The sequence below is a fragment of the Lutjanus erythropterus genome, chromosome 22, assembly GCF_056507025.1.
Source record: "Lutjanus erythropterus isolate fLutEry1 chromosome 22, fLutEry1.hap2, whole genome shotgun sequence".
NCBI classification, from domain to species: domain Eukaryota; kingdom Metazoa; phylum Chordata; class Actinopteri; order Lutjaniformes; family Lutjanidae; genus Lutjanus; species Lutjanus erythropterus.
In genome coordinates this window covers 2,967,443-2,982,579 of record NC_139338.1, presented here as the reverse complement: position 1 = coordinate 2,982,579, position 15,137 = coordinate 2,967,443, and the positions used below count along the sequence as shown (strand labels likewise).

At 39.4% G+C, this 15,137-nt stretch overlaps 1 protein-coding gene across 1 annotated transcript in view; it reads right to left on the bottom strand.

Moving 5' to 3' along the window:
- The window catches only part of large1 (LARGE xylosyl- and glucuronyltransferase 1), a 161,834-nt gene that overhangs the window by 61,642 nt on the left and 85,055 nt on the right, over positions 1-15,137 (bottom strand). The gene's annotated exons all lie outside the window — the stretch shown is intronic.

The window sequence follows — 15,137 nt, the reverse complement described above, 5'->3', positions numbered from 1 at the left end:
AAGCAGTACATATCTAACTTTTATAAGGTAGGTAATTGAAAAGTGCACAGTGAACACATCCAAGACATATGTAATGTACTGCATGTCTGTACATAGTTCTGTAGCAAATGCCTGGTGAAGAGAAATGGGCCTGGCCTCTACACACAACCCCTGAGAGATGTTTAAGAATGAATGAGTTCAAATGCAATACAACACACTGTTCAATCTCCCCCTACCTCTCCATTAAACACCTGGCCTCAACCTGCCTGCCCCCTTCTGTTTGGTACACACCCTCACAGGCTTCAAATTTGTCAAAGTGGCAAGGGTCGAGGATTGTACTCCCTGGAGGGCAAAGTGTGGGAATGAGGCTAAAATGAAATATGAGGTCCTGAGTCAAGCTCTAATTTCCCCGGGGCTCCACACCTAACCCCAGAATGTGTGCTGATTAGAATTGGAGGGTTAACTCTAATAAATTCCAGGCAGGCACCAGTGATTTCTGACAATGGATGGATAAATGGCGTAGGTCTCCGTCTTTCAGAGGCTGCGGAGCCCATCAGAAAGAACATACAAAAAGAGTTTAGGGAGGAAAAGTGGCACACATTCAACGTTTCACCTTCCTGAGTGCTGCCAGGGTCATATGTAAAACACCAGAGAGAGGCTGAAAGAAAAGGCTTCGAGGCATGCAGGAAAAATAATCCATACAATAGACATAGCAATTAATGGACAATGTGACCAAAGCAGCTGTGAAATATGGGCCCCACTCTGCCAACGATTATACTAGATTGGACAAACATGTTCTGCAGGACCACATTCAATATCCTACGACTGGTGCCAACCAATACATGCATGTCAGATAAATGTGCAGTGAAAACCAACACACAAAACAAGAAGTTTAAAAGTACTGCAAAAAACATTGTTCATAAGATACATCCTACACTTTACTGTGAGCATGTTTGTTAGTCCAAACCATATTTCTACTTGCCAAAGTCAAGATTAGAGTTGCAAATTTTATTGACTTTCCTTAATAGATCACAGGTAAAATTAACAATCAAATAATCAGTTAATCATTATTATAAAAAACATAAAAATTTTGCTTATACCAAATGTGTTTTTGGTCCTCAATCAGTCTTAACTAACAGTTGACCCTTCACTAAGCCCCACCCCCAAAAAGCAACTGTCCAATCATAGCTTAGCACCTGTAACTAGAGCTGTCAAGCTTTTCATTTCTCTACATGTTGAAGGTTTGCAGGAGGCTCTGAGAAGAGAGATGTTCATTTCATGAGTCTGGACGGTGGTGTCTAGCTTACTAGCTGCAGTAACTTTACCTCCAACCATGTGCAGGTTTGAGGAGGAGACAACGATACATCTCTCTCTGGCTCGTTGTCTCAGGTCTAAGCCAGGTTAGCTTAGCTCTTATCCCAGCTCTCTCCCTGTGGTGATCGTGGTCTGGCTGGGTGACCCGTCTCAAGGTCCACTGTACTAATCAAGTCCCTGCGCTTCCTTTTCCCACGTTAATGAGTGAATTTCTGTCATCTATCATGTAGATATACCTGCTGTATTTCATCATCCGACTAATGTTTGGAGACATGTAAGCTAGTTTTAGCATTAATGTTAAATCATAAACATTTTTACAGTGTTTTTGTTTTAAAACATGTCAGATGGAAAAATTAAAACATCAGGGAGACTTCTCAGCCAACTCAAGGAGTTAGCATTAGCTTACATCAGCTAGCTACACTTATGAGTCATTATTTTAGTCAACAAAATCCACTGCTGTCAGCTAGAAATCTGAATAGCTTTTGCTTATGTGTCTAAGGATTTAAAGACCTCGTGTTTTGACAATTACTCCCAATGTCAATGTTAAATCTGTCATTATCACTGTAAACTGCATAAATGCAGTGCGAGGATGGAAGGCTTGGCAGGCTTAGCAACAGTAACTAAGGAGGGTAGTGGTTAGAAAAGGGTCTTTTTTTTAACTGAATGATGAACTTGAACTCATACTAGCTGAAAGTTAAGTTATGATCATGGATCATCATCTTGCCCTTGAGAACAGCAAAGTCTTACTTACTGTTTTTCAAAACTTTCAACACCAACAAATGGTTTTCAACAGTGAATGGAATTGATTCAGTCTGAAACATGTAACCGCAACAAACATTGATCACATTAGAGCTGATTCGATTAGCTGATTAATCGATCAAAAGAACATTAGTTGCCACCTATTTTAATGGATAAATCTTTTCAGTCTTTTTCGAGCAAAACTTTCAAATATTTGCTGGCATCAGCTTCTTAAATGTGAGGATTTACTGCTTTTTTTGGTCATTTATGACAGTAAATGAAGAGCTGTTGGGTTTTGGACAAACCTCACAGCTTACACATTAGAGACATGTACACGTACATCCAAAAATATGTGTAGCACGGTCATAAAAATAATCAATGCAAGAAGATCAATTAAATTTCCTCGTCATCAATTAACTGTTATCATCCTTAGTCAAGATGACACGACACATCCAGGAAACCTCAAGAAAACGATCTGAAAGTTGTAGTGGTATAATTTTCTATCATCAAGTTCACTCTATCCACTGTAGTGATATAATTTTCAAGCACCAGACTCACTCCATCCAAAGGCAACATTCCATTCTAAGGTAGATCATGATGCCCATCCAGAAGGATGATGAGGCAAAGGACCATGTAGGTACTTTCCCACACCTTGTGTTTACCACACGGATTAAAAGTCAGTAAAAGCCAGACCAGCTGTTCTTTTCATGTAATGCATTAACCTGTATTGTCATTTAACTATTTTTTAAAAAATATAAGATTAATGCATGCGAACCTAAGGGAAGCAGCAATTTGCTAGAAAATGAATGACATTATGATCCCATAAGGTAAAATTTAATACACAATTATGTTTGATCGTGAGCCAAAATGTTCAAAGTGGGAGGAGGCTCTTAGAGCCTCCTAAACAGTATATAACAAGGTGTTTTGCACCTCTTTCTTTAGTCTAAACCTGGGTTTGACTCAAGCTTGTTGATTTTTCTACCTAGAGAGATCAATAAACTTTGTGTGGCAGAACTTTGTTGCTCCTCCAGTGATTTTTCCAGACTTTGCCTGATTCTTCTTTTTGATGGTTTTGAACTCTGAAAATATACAAGTGATAACAGTGGTTTTTTATTAAGGTTTTTAGGGTGTTGTGGCTCTAAGCCCAGACCTTACTGGCCTATTTTTCTGAGCTTTTTTGTCACAACAAAGTGACAAAATAAATGAATATCAGAGTCGAATACTTCAAGAAGTACAATGTAGCCCAATTTTACACACTGTAAATTCTTAAATATTGGCATTTATCTACTGCAGAGAGATTCGGGTCTTCATTGGAAACAGACTTGTGTTAGAAACGAATGTGTTTCCAGCTCTAAAAGCATATTTTATTATAATAACAAGCCTCCCTATTTTCTGATATGAAAACTCCTCTTCCCGGTAGACTTTTAATTTTAAACGCTTACAGGAATGGTTGAGTTTTACTGCCAACAACTCCACCACACTCAAAAAAATAGCCAAATATAATGGAATAGCAAATGTAATTTATTAGTGACTGACAACAGTAATCTCAGAGCAGTAGAGTGGTGAGTATGGCACGACTGTTGTTGCACTGATGGACTGATATGAATAAGTGCTGTTTAAGTGTTTGTTCTCAAGACATTTTTTCTCATTGTATACACATAGATAAGGACAATATATTGTCAAAATAATAAGTGTGTGTGTTGGTAAAGAATAAGCATCTTATCACACTGATACAGTACTTCAGCTGGCTTTTAGATTCCAGACACTCCTTCACTCTGATGGTCAATAACAGCTGGTGGGGCGGCAATGACCCACGACTGAACCAACCTGAGGGTATTTGATGTGGTAATAACTGAGAGAACTCTGGCGGTTCAGGGACACAACTATCTAAGGTTGTGAGAAATAAATAATTTATGATAAGAGGACCTTGGAATGCCCCATTAGGCTCAATTCATGTACATTAGTTAGTTAGAGAATGAAAGAGGCAAAAAGGTAACAGGAAAATTATACTTTCAACATCTGTGTAGCCACAAAGGTCTGTGTGATCTAAATTTTGTCAGCTGCTCATGTCCTTGAGCATCTTTGTGGACAACAAGATAAATCTCTAACAGTGTGGACTACACCGCCCACAAGTGCATTAACAGAGTGGAAAAGCATGATGGGAACTTTTTGATCTCTGCTGCAGGTGAAGATGCCTCTGCATCATGTCTGTGAAGATTCTCGGTCATCCAGGTCATGGCATTCATAGTGCAGGTTGTCGTAGGCAACTGGACTATGTAGGATTCTCGAGGACATTTCACCTCTCATCCAAGAGGCTTCTTCAGTACTGTTTAGTTCTTGGATGAGAGGTGAAACGTCTTCAAGAACCCTACCAAGTTCAGTTTCCTACGATAACTCTTTCTACAAATGCCTTTGCGTCCTGCAAACATCCCATGTAGTCAGGTTTTCCCTGCCTGTCTAACTCACAGACAGGCTGCCTTTGTATTTTTGGATGCCACCTTTACTGAAAATAACAAAAAACGTAGGCTTAAAGGGTTTTTTCCACACCAAAACTATTGAGCCTTTTATCAGCAACTGCTTTGGAGTCCTCATAGCAAGTGCTTCCTGTCTTACCCATTTCTCAAGATGCCGACCAGCATGGAGACAGTGGGGGAGTCCAGACACATGTGCCAGTTTACACAAACAAATTAGTGCTTCCAACAGCAAACAGGAATGACTGTCCTTCTAAAGTACTGGAAAACAGCTAGAAGCTTTGCAGTAGATGCTGTGGTGTGTGAGAATCAGTGTAGATGTCCTCACTCAGGATTTCAATCCCATCTCGCCTCACTTCCTTTTAGTAAGCCTTCAGTATCCTGTGGACATCTACCAAGAAGCATAAACAGCAGGGGACCACAATGCATATGTCAAATATTATACATATACTAAATTAGCTCTAACACCAAGCGTGCACATGTCTTGTGTGTGTGGAGGCAACAGGGAAATGATGCATTCCTAATTTGTGCAAAATCAAGGTAACGCAGCCTGCATAGGACTGGACACTGAACCTCAGTGGACGCTCTTCGAGCAGCAGGACCTGACAGATCATTTAGAAAACGTGTCAGCGTGGATATTTTCCCTGATCAAAAGATCAAAAGTTGTTCAAACTGCTGTGCTTGTAACCTGCTGAATGTGCTCTGTCCACTGATGAAATGTATTTAAAAGTGTGAGACAGTGATCTTACAGTAATAAACCCTGAACCATTACTGTAGAGACGCCTCCTGTCCGTCCTGTCTCTACCTGATCAGAAGCAACAAGTGCTGCACAAACTTGTGTCACTTCACTGAGAGACCGTCAATGAATTAATGCTTGAATACCCAAAAAGTCCAGTGTTATTTTCAACACCTTCATGCTGACTTGCCAATTTTAGTAAAAATTCAGATTGAAGTTAAAGTTGAATCATACAAGGTTGGTCTCATGTAACACAACTATTTAATCACTAATGTGCAATTAATTTTCAGTTCATTTTGACAAATATTTGATAAGAAAATAATTAGTTTAGCAACCATAGCTTCCATGACATGTGACCCAGTGACTCCAAGTCAATACTGAATTGTATTACTACACTGGACAAATAGGACACAGATCTTTATGTTAGATTTCAGTGCTTTTTTTCTTATACTTTGATATACACTGAATATGAAATTCATGATTTTATTTCTCTGGGCCCTTTTGTCCTTTTTCTCTCCAGTTTCTTTGTCTGCTGACAAGCAAAAAGTGAAATTGTGATTTTTTTTTTCCACTGACGTGATAGGGGTGTAATGATACATCAATCTGGATCAACTACCCAGTATTATTCATGTAGAGTTAAAATATCGTGTATCGTAGCGTAGACTTTGATGTATCAGCAAATATCATAAGAATCTGTATAATATTGTATCATAATAAAGCTTGTGATCTATTATTACATGCAGGGCGCTCTAAATGTGTACAACCAAACTGTGTGCGCACGTTCTCCAGCTTTTGTCACCTTTGGCTCAAAAGCATCCATGGAAAACCTTGACAGGATGTAAAAAACTGCATGTGCTGATACCCCTGAGGTCCACGGTTGTTTCAGAGCTCATCAGAATCATAATCAGCTTTACTGGCCACGTATGTGGAAACATACAAGGAATCTGCCTCAGGTTTTCTTCTTCTGCTCTTAATGTAGAACTACTAACACAGAAATAAACATAGAGCCAAGAGCAAGGACAACAAACCTTGAAAGGATGACCATCGACATTTAACTACAAATGTATTATGTAAATACAAGTAGGTGAAAAAATAATATATATATGAGTATATATAAAAAGCAACAATGAACAACAGTCAGACAGGATTCTGAAGGTCTTCTGTTTTGCCCTGAAGAGATTGGCTGTTTGATTTTGTTGTATGTGCATAAAGTTTTAGTCCGCACACGTGTCCTCAAAAAAAACAAAAAACAAAAAAAACACAATATAAGATGTTAGCATGTCATCCAGGTCTGTATCTCCAGCCTCAGAAACAATCAGTGCAGTCAAAGCAGGCCAGCTTTGGCTCATTGGACCTTCTCCTCACAGTCGTGACCGCAGACTAAGCAGGTTATTAAAGGTCTGACTGTGTGTTCTTTATGAATCTACTTCATAAATGTACAAAGGCGAGAGGAAAAAGGAGTGTGACTGGAGGGAAATTAGTTCTGAGACCAGTCAGAGGCTGAGCTAAACACAAACACACACACAGGCACAGTCCACACACACAGTCGGTGCCTCCTTTGCTGTTTGGGGTGAATCAACACAGATTGTGCAAATGGTCCAGCAGTCAAATTTGCATGCATGACGTGATGCAAAAATTTGCTTCGCTTTCTGTCTGAACAGACCTTTACAGCTCTGTTTTCAGCTCTGTGGAATTGTAACAATTACTACTCTTACTGCAGAGGGATAATGAGAATCCCAGCACATCTTAAGGCCACAACAGACTGCTACATCAACAGGGACCAGCAGAATCATCCCAGTGGGATTCCCTTATGTTGCTGGACTGTCAGAGCATCTGAACAGAGTCTTCAAGTCACACAGTCAGCACTTACCACAAACCATTCAACTACTTCCCAATGATAAAGACTGTGAACAAGAAATCCAAGGCTCCAGAAAAAGCTAGTGGTTTTTGTTTCCTTTTCTTCACTTTTATGTATTTCCAAGGTCAAGAATAAACTTTTCTGCTCAAGATATTGTGTTCTGCCAATTTACTTTATGGAAATTACATCAATAAAGTTATTAAACCAAGTGAAATGAGACGTCTGGGACTTCTATACAGAGTTTCCTCCAGCAAAGGTGTTAGCAAAACTGTGGCAAGTATCTTTTAACAGGGGCCAGTGGCCACATGTCTTTCTTGACAGAAGCCTGATACCAGCTCGGGCCAGTGAGAGACCGATGGCAGCATTAACACTAAAAATGCTAATAATAAATTTCATTTCTATAGCACCTTTCAAAACGTTTACAAAATCCTTCAAAAAAACAGAAGAAAAACAGAATCCGATAAAGAAACCGCAAGTAAGAGGAAAGTATACACCAAGATATAAAAATGAATGAAACCATTAAACTGATAAAGACATACACAGCAAGGAGTGAACAGAGCGAGGGGCGGGAAATGAAGCAGGTGTAATGAAAGCATGAATGACAATTACCAGGTTTTCAGGAGACAGAAAGGATCTCAGAGGTTCTGTGTTAATGAATGAAGTAAGACTGGACAAGTGTTTTAACATTATTTTTAACATTATTGTAACATTACTTACTATCAAAAATAATGGCAGGAATTCTGCAGCTAGAAGTGACACTGGTGGAGAAGCTGTGCTGCGATGTGACTGTGAGACTGGTCCCATAATAATGACTTTGGATTTATCTGTATTTGGCAGGAGGAAATTATTTGAGAAACAGTTTTCAGATACACTGAGGGTGGTTAATTCATTGCTATAGCTGGGGTGGAAAGAGAAATAAAGCTGTGTGTCATCTGCATAAAAAATGAGACCAATGCTAACAGATTATGTGTCCTAGTGGTAGCACGGAAATGAAGAAAAATATTGGGATTGACCCCTGAGGTTCTCCATAAAACAAAAATTCTGCAGAAGACAACAACATTTAAAGTCCTGTTTTGTCAATATGAATAAAAATCAACGTACAACAGTACCAAAGAAGCCAACTGATCTTTTCAGGCACTCAATTAATGAAATTATCCACAGTATCAAAAGCAGCAGTAAGATCAAAAAGGATTAAAATAGTTGATTGGCCAGAATCAGTTGCTAAAAGAATATCATTGCACTGGATATGGCCCTACGGTTTCTGTGATAACATACTTATTATAGTCAGAATTGTGGAACTGAGAAATAAAAAAGGCCATAACACATATTTCATAGGGCCCTGCATTAAGTCAGTGCTAAATGCTGACTGGAGAATTGAAAATATTCAAAAATATCTCCCTTCAAAGTAAAATTGCCTGATGCTTAGAACCAGTGGGGGGTCAACTTAGCTCCAGTAGACCACCAGGCTTGCAATACATAAGAGGAAATCCCTACTATATGTTCTGAATAAAATGAGCACTGTTATGCATGAAGAAAACCTAGGTCACACTGAATTTTAGCAGCAACTCAAGGCTTAAATAGGTACTTCCAACCCCAAATATACTCAAGATCAGAAAAAAAAAAGTCTGCTTAAAAGCTCACAGAGTTTGAATATAATCCAAACAGAAAGTTTGAGAGTGGGACGATGGAGACAAAGGATGATGAAGAGTCGAGGAAGTAGCATTGGTACATGAAAGACAAATTGAGCAAGGAGGAGCGAGAGAAGCTCCCAGCAGGAGGCTGCAACAGCAGCACTATTACCTGAGCAGCAGAGATCAAGACATGCTGCTGACTGCAGACTGGAGAAGAATCCAATATTTGACTAACAGGGAATCCCAATGCATCTCAAAAAAACACACAGTATTGCTGTTTGCATTACAGCGCTATAAATACTTTCTCAGTAGCAGGGAGCTGATGGCAGTAATAGTGAAGTGTCTGAACTGACATGGCAGAGACGAGGTCCAACTAAGGTACAAAAATGTTTAGTTCAGAGTACTCCAGTGAAGCCACATGGATTCTGTTGCTTTGTAATGATGTGAAAATGCACTCATCAAAAACATGAACACAACACTTTTTTTTTTTTTTTGCTCCAATTTTTCCTGAGTTGAAGTAAAAGATCTCAGACTTCTTCAGTGCATACAAAAAGTTTATTTCTCTAAAATTTTGTTTATAAATGAGTGCTTCTTATTTGCCAAGATAATCCATCCACCTGACAGGTGGGGCATGGAGAGATGCTGATTAAACAGCAGGATTATGACACAGCTATGTCTTGGTCTGCTCATACTTTAAAATGTGATGTTTGATCTTGAGCACTGAACTGAGGTTATTTCACATTGATCCACAGATACCACATTTTTGCCCAGGAGGGCAAAGTCATGACCTGTCCAACTCTGCCTCTGATTGGCTCACCCTTCCTTGTCTAACACTACTCAATAACTCCTCATGCCGTAACCTAAACAATCCAATCAAACAAGGCAACAGGTACTATGGCTTTGCCTTCCTGGGAAAAAATTTAGCCTCTATAGCCCTTTGTGAAATAGGCACAATTTAGTGCCTAATAAGTGTGTTTTTCAAGGTCAATGACGCATTTCAGAGTGTCTTCTGAATTCTGGGATCTTTTACTACGACTCATGAAAAATGTTGCATCCAGATTTTTGAGTATAAATGGTGGCAGCATCCACTGCAGATACAACTGTGACAATGTGTTCCAATTCTGCTGCAGTTTTAGGTGGGTGTGCTTATTTATTTTTTAATATTTTTCAGCTATACTTAAAGGGTTTAACAAAAATACACCTAGATCTAACTAAGATATCAGTCTCTATAAAGTCTTTTCAGACCAAATCAGACCTCCCATTCATTTGAGTGGAGGTAGAGCATTTGTGGCAATAAAAAACACAGCAGCCCTGAAGTGAAAACCTCAAAGACAATCAGCTTTTGGAGAAATGCAACCTGATGTCATGTTGCTGCGGCCAATCACAATGATTATAGTACCTGGATTTCATTAGGAACTGACATTTATATGGTAGCGCTGGCCCTATTATTTGAGACCAGGCCATTATTTAAATACCACCTTTAATTTCAGAATAAAAGACAGTCCTAGTGATCAGTAAGGTCCATTGTGTCAAATTTAGGGGGATTTTCTGGCAGGAATATGATATTCATAAGTATGTTTTCATTAGTGTATAATCACCTATAAATAAGAATTGTTGTGTTTTGGTTACCTTAGAATGAGTCTGTTATATCTACAGAGGATGCTTCTCCTCCTCCACAGAGTCTGCCATGTTGCACCTCAATGTTTCTACAGTAACCCAGAGTGGACAAACCAAACACTGACTCGAGAGAGAGCCTTTTCTCTTTGTGGGAACTGTAGTTTTCCTACACACTTGGAAGGTGAAAGCAAGTCAAGCAGTAATCAGCTAGCTGCAATCGGCAGTCTCACCAGTAGATGCCACTAAATCCTACACACAGGATATACTGTATTTTGGTTGCCTGGGGTAGAGTAGTATGTAGTTACTGCATGTAAAATCATTGATACATGATTTCTTTGAATAAATTAAAATCTTATTATGCTTCCTATGCTGGTGGCTTGCATGAGATTAATAAAGTTAATGAGCAGATAAAATAAGAGCTGCTGACTGAATCATGGCGCTGTATCAGCTCTTAATCATCTTTATAAGAGTGCGTATCAGCTGGTAATTTAAAGAAACTTAAGTCTGAGAGTAACGTTTATGGAGTGTGTCTTAGAGGACTGTTGGAATGCTTTAAACATAATGGGGCTAAACAGTTCAGCCAGACTGGACAGCAGAGGGAGCGGGTGGCAGAGGTGCTGCATTGGAGTCAACTGCTAATTAAGATTGATCCAAACCCCTGCTAGCTGCACTGCACTATAGGACAGCACTACCCATAAATCTTTGAAGTGACTCACCACCACCTCCTTCCCTCTTCCTGCCTACGTGCCTTTTCGATCTTTACGTTCTCCTCTGTTCCCCACCTTCCAGGGATGTCTTCACAGGACTTTTTGTCCTATCTCTGCACTTCCTGCCTGTCCTCTCACATAGCGTTAAGATCTTACTGTGCTCAAAAGAAGGGTTTGTCTGATTGTCTAAACCCCTTTTTCAATCAGAATCCGTTTATGCTCGAACACACATACAGTGTGTTGCTGTTTGACCATGTTGGAAGGTAAAAGTGTTTGTAGCTGTTAACGAAAAGCCAGCAGTAATAAAGAGGAGTGAGACATCATATCGCACATATTCAGACAGTCTCTCCTGGAAGGCATTCATAGTGTTGCACCTGGCTGTTCATGAAAAGTGTCAATAGTTGTGTAACAGTTGTGTAATATATATGTATCAGCCTGGTGTGCAGATGTGTGAAAGTAGTCAGGATTTTCACACAAAAACTTTGACACCAGCCTCCATTAAAGCTTTTGAGGAGGGACTGTCCCAGTGACTGTGCTGTCATCCCCTTTTGTATCAGGTTCATTCATCCTGTCGAGACTACAAAAAACATGAAATGACACATCTAACAACCTTGTTCACTGGAAACCTTTAGAGCTGGGCAAAATACAGCCTGGGGGCAGAACAGGCCCACTGAATGGGTCTATGTGCCCCACAAGTTCATGAGAACTTGGAATTAAAAACAATCAATATCATTTTGCCAACTGTAAGCTGTTATTGGGCCTTTATTCTGAATGGGATCAGTGTCGTGTTGACTGGTAATGATAATGAACTGTATCATTTATGTAACTTTATTCACTCCATTCTGTACAGCGGTGGTTCCCAAATGAGGGACATTTGTCAGCTTCCAATAGGGGACATGCCACAAAAAGTTTGGGAACCATTGCTGTACATCAATGTTCTTCTATTGGTGCTGCAATCATTGCAACCTGTATTCATCATGCATGGAACACGGTAAAAAAAAAAGGTAACCAACAGTAGAAGTGCATTACTGTGTTACTCAGCTCATAGACATCTACAAGCCAGTGTGTACTGTATAGAACATTTGTGATTATTCCATTATTACAGATTCAGCCATTATTAGAACCTTATGCCACATTTGTGTCTCCTCCTCAGCAGCTTGATCAATGTGTCAAGGTGCCCTCCTAGAAGAAGAACTGCCCAACCGAATGCTTTGGAGAGGCCTTCACATCTTTCTCATAATGCTAAACAACTCATAATTATTATCATATTATTGTCTCAATGAATCAATTGTGATATCGGAACGCGGTGAAAAATGTTACCGTTTTAAAAGTCCAAGATGGCGTCCTCAAACATTTGTTTTGTCCACAACTCAAAGACATTCAGTTTACTGTCAGAGAGGAGTAGAGAAACCAGAAAATATTAACATTTGAGAAGCTGAAATCAGAGTGTTTGAACAATTTGTCTTAATTTCCAATTAATTCAACTAATAGTTAGCAACTAATAGATTATTTGACTAATTGCTGCAACTCAACAATTAACAATTGCACATGTCACATAACTTTTTAGCACTTCAGGCATAAGTGGTCTGGTTTCCAAACTCTATTGATTTATGTTACAGCAAGCATATAGACTCCTGGCATTGCATTATATGTGGAGAACTGTTGTTCCTGATTTGGACCCAGCCTCTGACTGGGACAGAGTCTGGTCTTATCTTCCAGAAACCCTGATCACCAGCAAATACATTCTAAGTTTATTCACAGAACATATTTGACCGTGAGGAAGCTCTGCTCAATGAAAATGATTAGTGACCCTTCCTGCTCTTTGTGGCCAGTGAAGGCCTCATGTTCTTATTTTCTAATGTTCTGGGGATGCCCTCCAGTGGATACCTCTAATCTCTCTCTCTTCTTTGAAATTAACGTTCCTCACTTGCTCACTACAATCACTTCGAATGATCTAACTAAGACAGACGTGACACTGGTCAAAAAGCAAGCGTTATTAGCCGGGCTTACAGCAGCAAAATAAGTTGGTAACTACCTGCTGGAAGCCTCCCCACGTCCTCTCCCTTTGCATGTGGCTTTAAGCATATCTAGATATCATGTACCTAGGGCTTTCGATGGCTGGAGTACAGGGGGCAAATGAGGAAACACTAGAGATGCCCTAAAAAATATTGTAGCTTGAGTTTCAGCTGGAATGGGTGGTCTCTGTCCCTGTTTTTCTTCTCTTTCCCTCTTTTTCCGTCTGTTCCCTTTCATTTGTTTCTCAGTTTTGTTTGCTGTGCTGCACACATTGGGCGTTTTTTAATGCATGTATGGTCCTGTAAGATTGTGCTGTTGTGATTAACAATGGATGAGTATGTTGCAATTTGTGTTGCTGGTTCCTAATACATAAATAATAATAAAAAAAAAAGATCACAAAAAACTTTTTAGCACTTCATATCTCCTCTGTGGAATGATCATAAAGCTTTAACATTCATAGAAGGTACTGATTTCATTTAAAAAAAGAAACTAATCAGCCTTTTATCACACACATAAAGCCCACCGAGGTCACCGTTCAAGAACAGTGTTCTCATTTTTAAAGAAGTAAACATTTTAAACATTGTACTTTAATGCTGTTACCTTGTACCTCTGGCAAGGAGGTTATGTTTTTTTAGTGCTGTTTGTTTGTCTGTTTGTCAGCAGAGGCCAAGAAAGAACACATTAAATCTGAAACACGGAGAAATTCTAATTATTTTTCATTTTTGTTAACATTGTGAGTCAGGGCATTTGGCCTCAGTGGAGGTCTGTGCTCTGTGAGTGCCCTTCTAGCTGTTAGTGCTTTAATTTTTGGTAAGCATATTACCCAAAATGTCAAACTATTCTCTTTAAGTTTACTAATCAACATGGAACATTTGGGCTATTTAAAACAATGTTCAAAATTGAATCTTGATCTAAGGATAAACTACAATTTAATGCAAACTTGGACAGCAACAATTATCACCTGCAGGATGTATTATAAAGTTTTATTTGCAGCACACATGTGTAGTTGATGAAAAGATGGAGAAGTACTCCTCCAGGCCCCTGACAGGAACACCACCTGTGTGACACACAGCTTCTACCCAGCTGATCTCAACCTTGTATTGATTCAACGAGAACAATCGCCCATGATGAGTCATGGTAGTGATTTTCTCCACATGAGTGATGACTCAGCCATTGTTGGAGAACGTGTGGGGAGAGAAAAGATTAGAAAAGATCGACAGGCCCGCCTCTGGACAGAAATCTGCTGTGACAGACCTTCACTCTGAGTCTGTGCTGCTGTCACCAGGCAATGATGGAGGAAATCTGTCAAACCTACAGGGCTGTAACTCAGAATAACACTAACATTCTCTTGTTCTTATTTCCCATGAGTAGAGTCCTTCATTGGTCTATAAAATACAATATACAAAAATATGACAAATGACGTGGGGTTAAGTCTGCTGCAAAGATCTACAGATGCTTTCCACAAGTTCAACCTAAGGTTTTATGGGCAAGTAAAAATTCTAATTTGCTTAAAGGGATAGTTCAGATTATTTGAAGCGGGTTTATATGAGGTTCATAGCCAGTGTATTATCTACAGTAGATGGAGGTCAACATGTCTGCAGTATGGAGAGGCAGCAGGACTACTGGTGTAGGAAGCTAAGCGATATACTGCTGTAGAAAATCTATATCAGTTTAAGTCTATGCTATATTTAGAGTATTTTCCCCACTTTACCTTGCTGCCAGACAGACTTTTATGACAGGGAACCACTGTTAAATAAGCCAAATATTGTTCTCTCCAAGCAAACCAAACTCCACAGGAAAAATCTGGTATTTAACTAGCAGACACAAGAGTTGCTGGTCTGCAGCTGCCTCATTCTGTTAGTTTTTGTTATTGTGTGACTTTAGTGAATCTTCACAAAACTTTTAAAACACTGAAGTCACACAATGACACAAACAAATTAACAGATCAGGGCAACAGTGGAACAGCAACTCCTGTGATCTGCAAGGTAAAATTACTGATTTTGTCTATGGAGTTTGGCTGGCTTGGAGAGTGTGATCTTTGGCTTGGTGAAAATATTCTATTCTATTCTA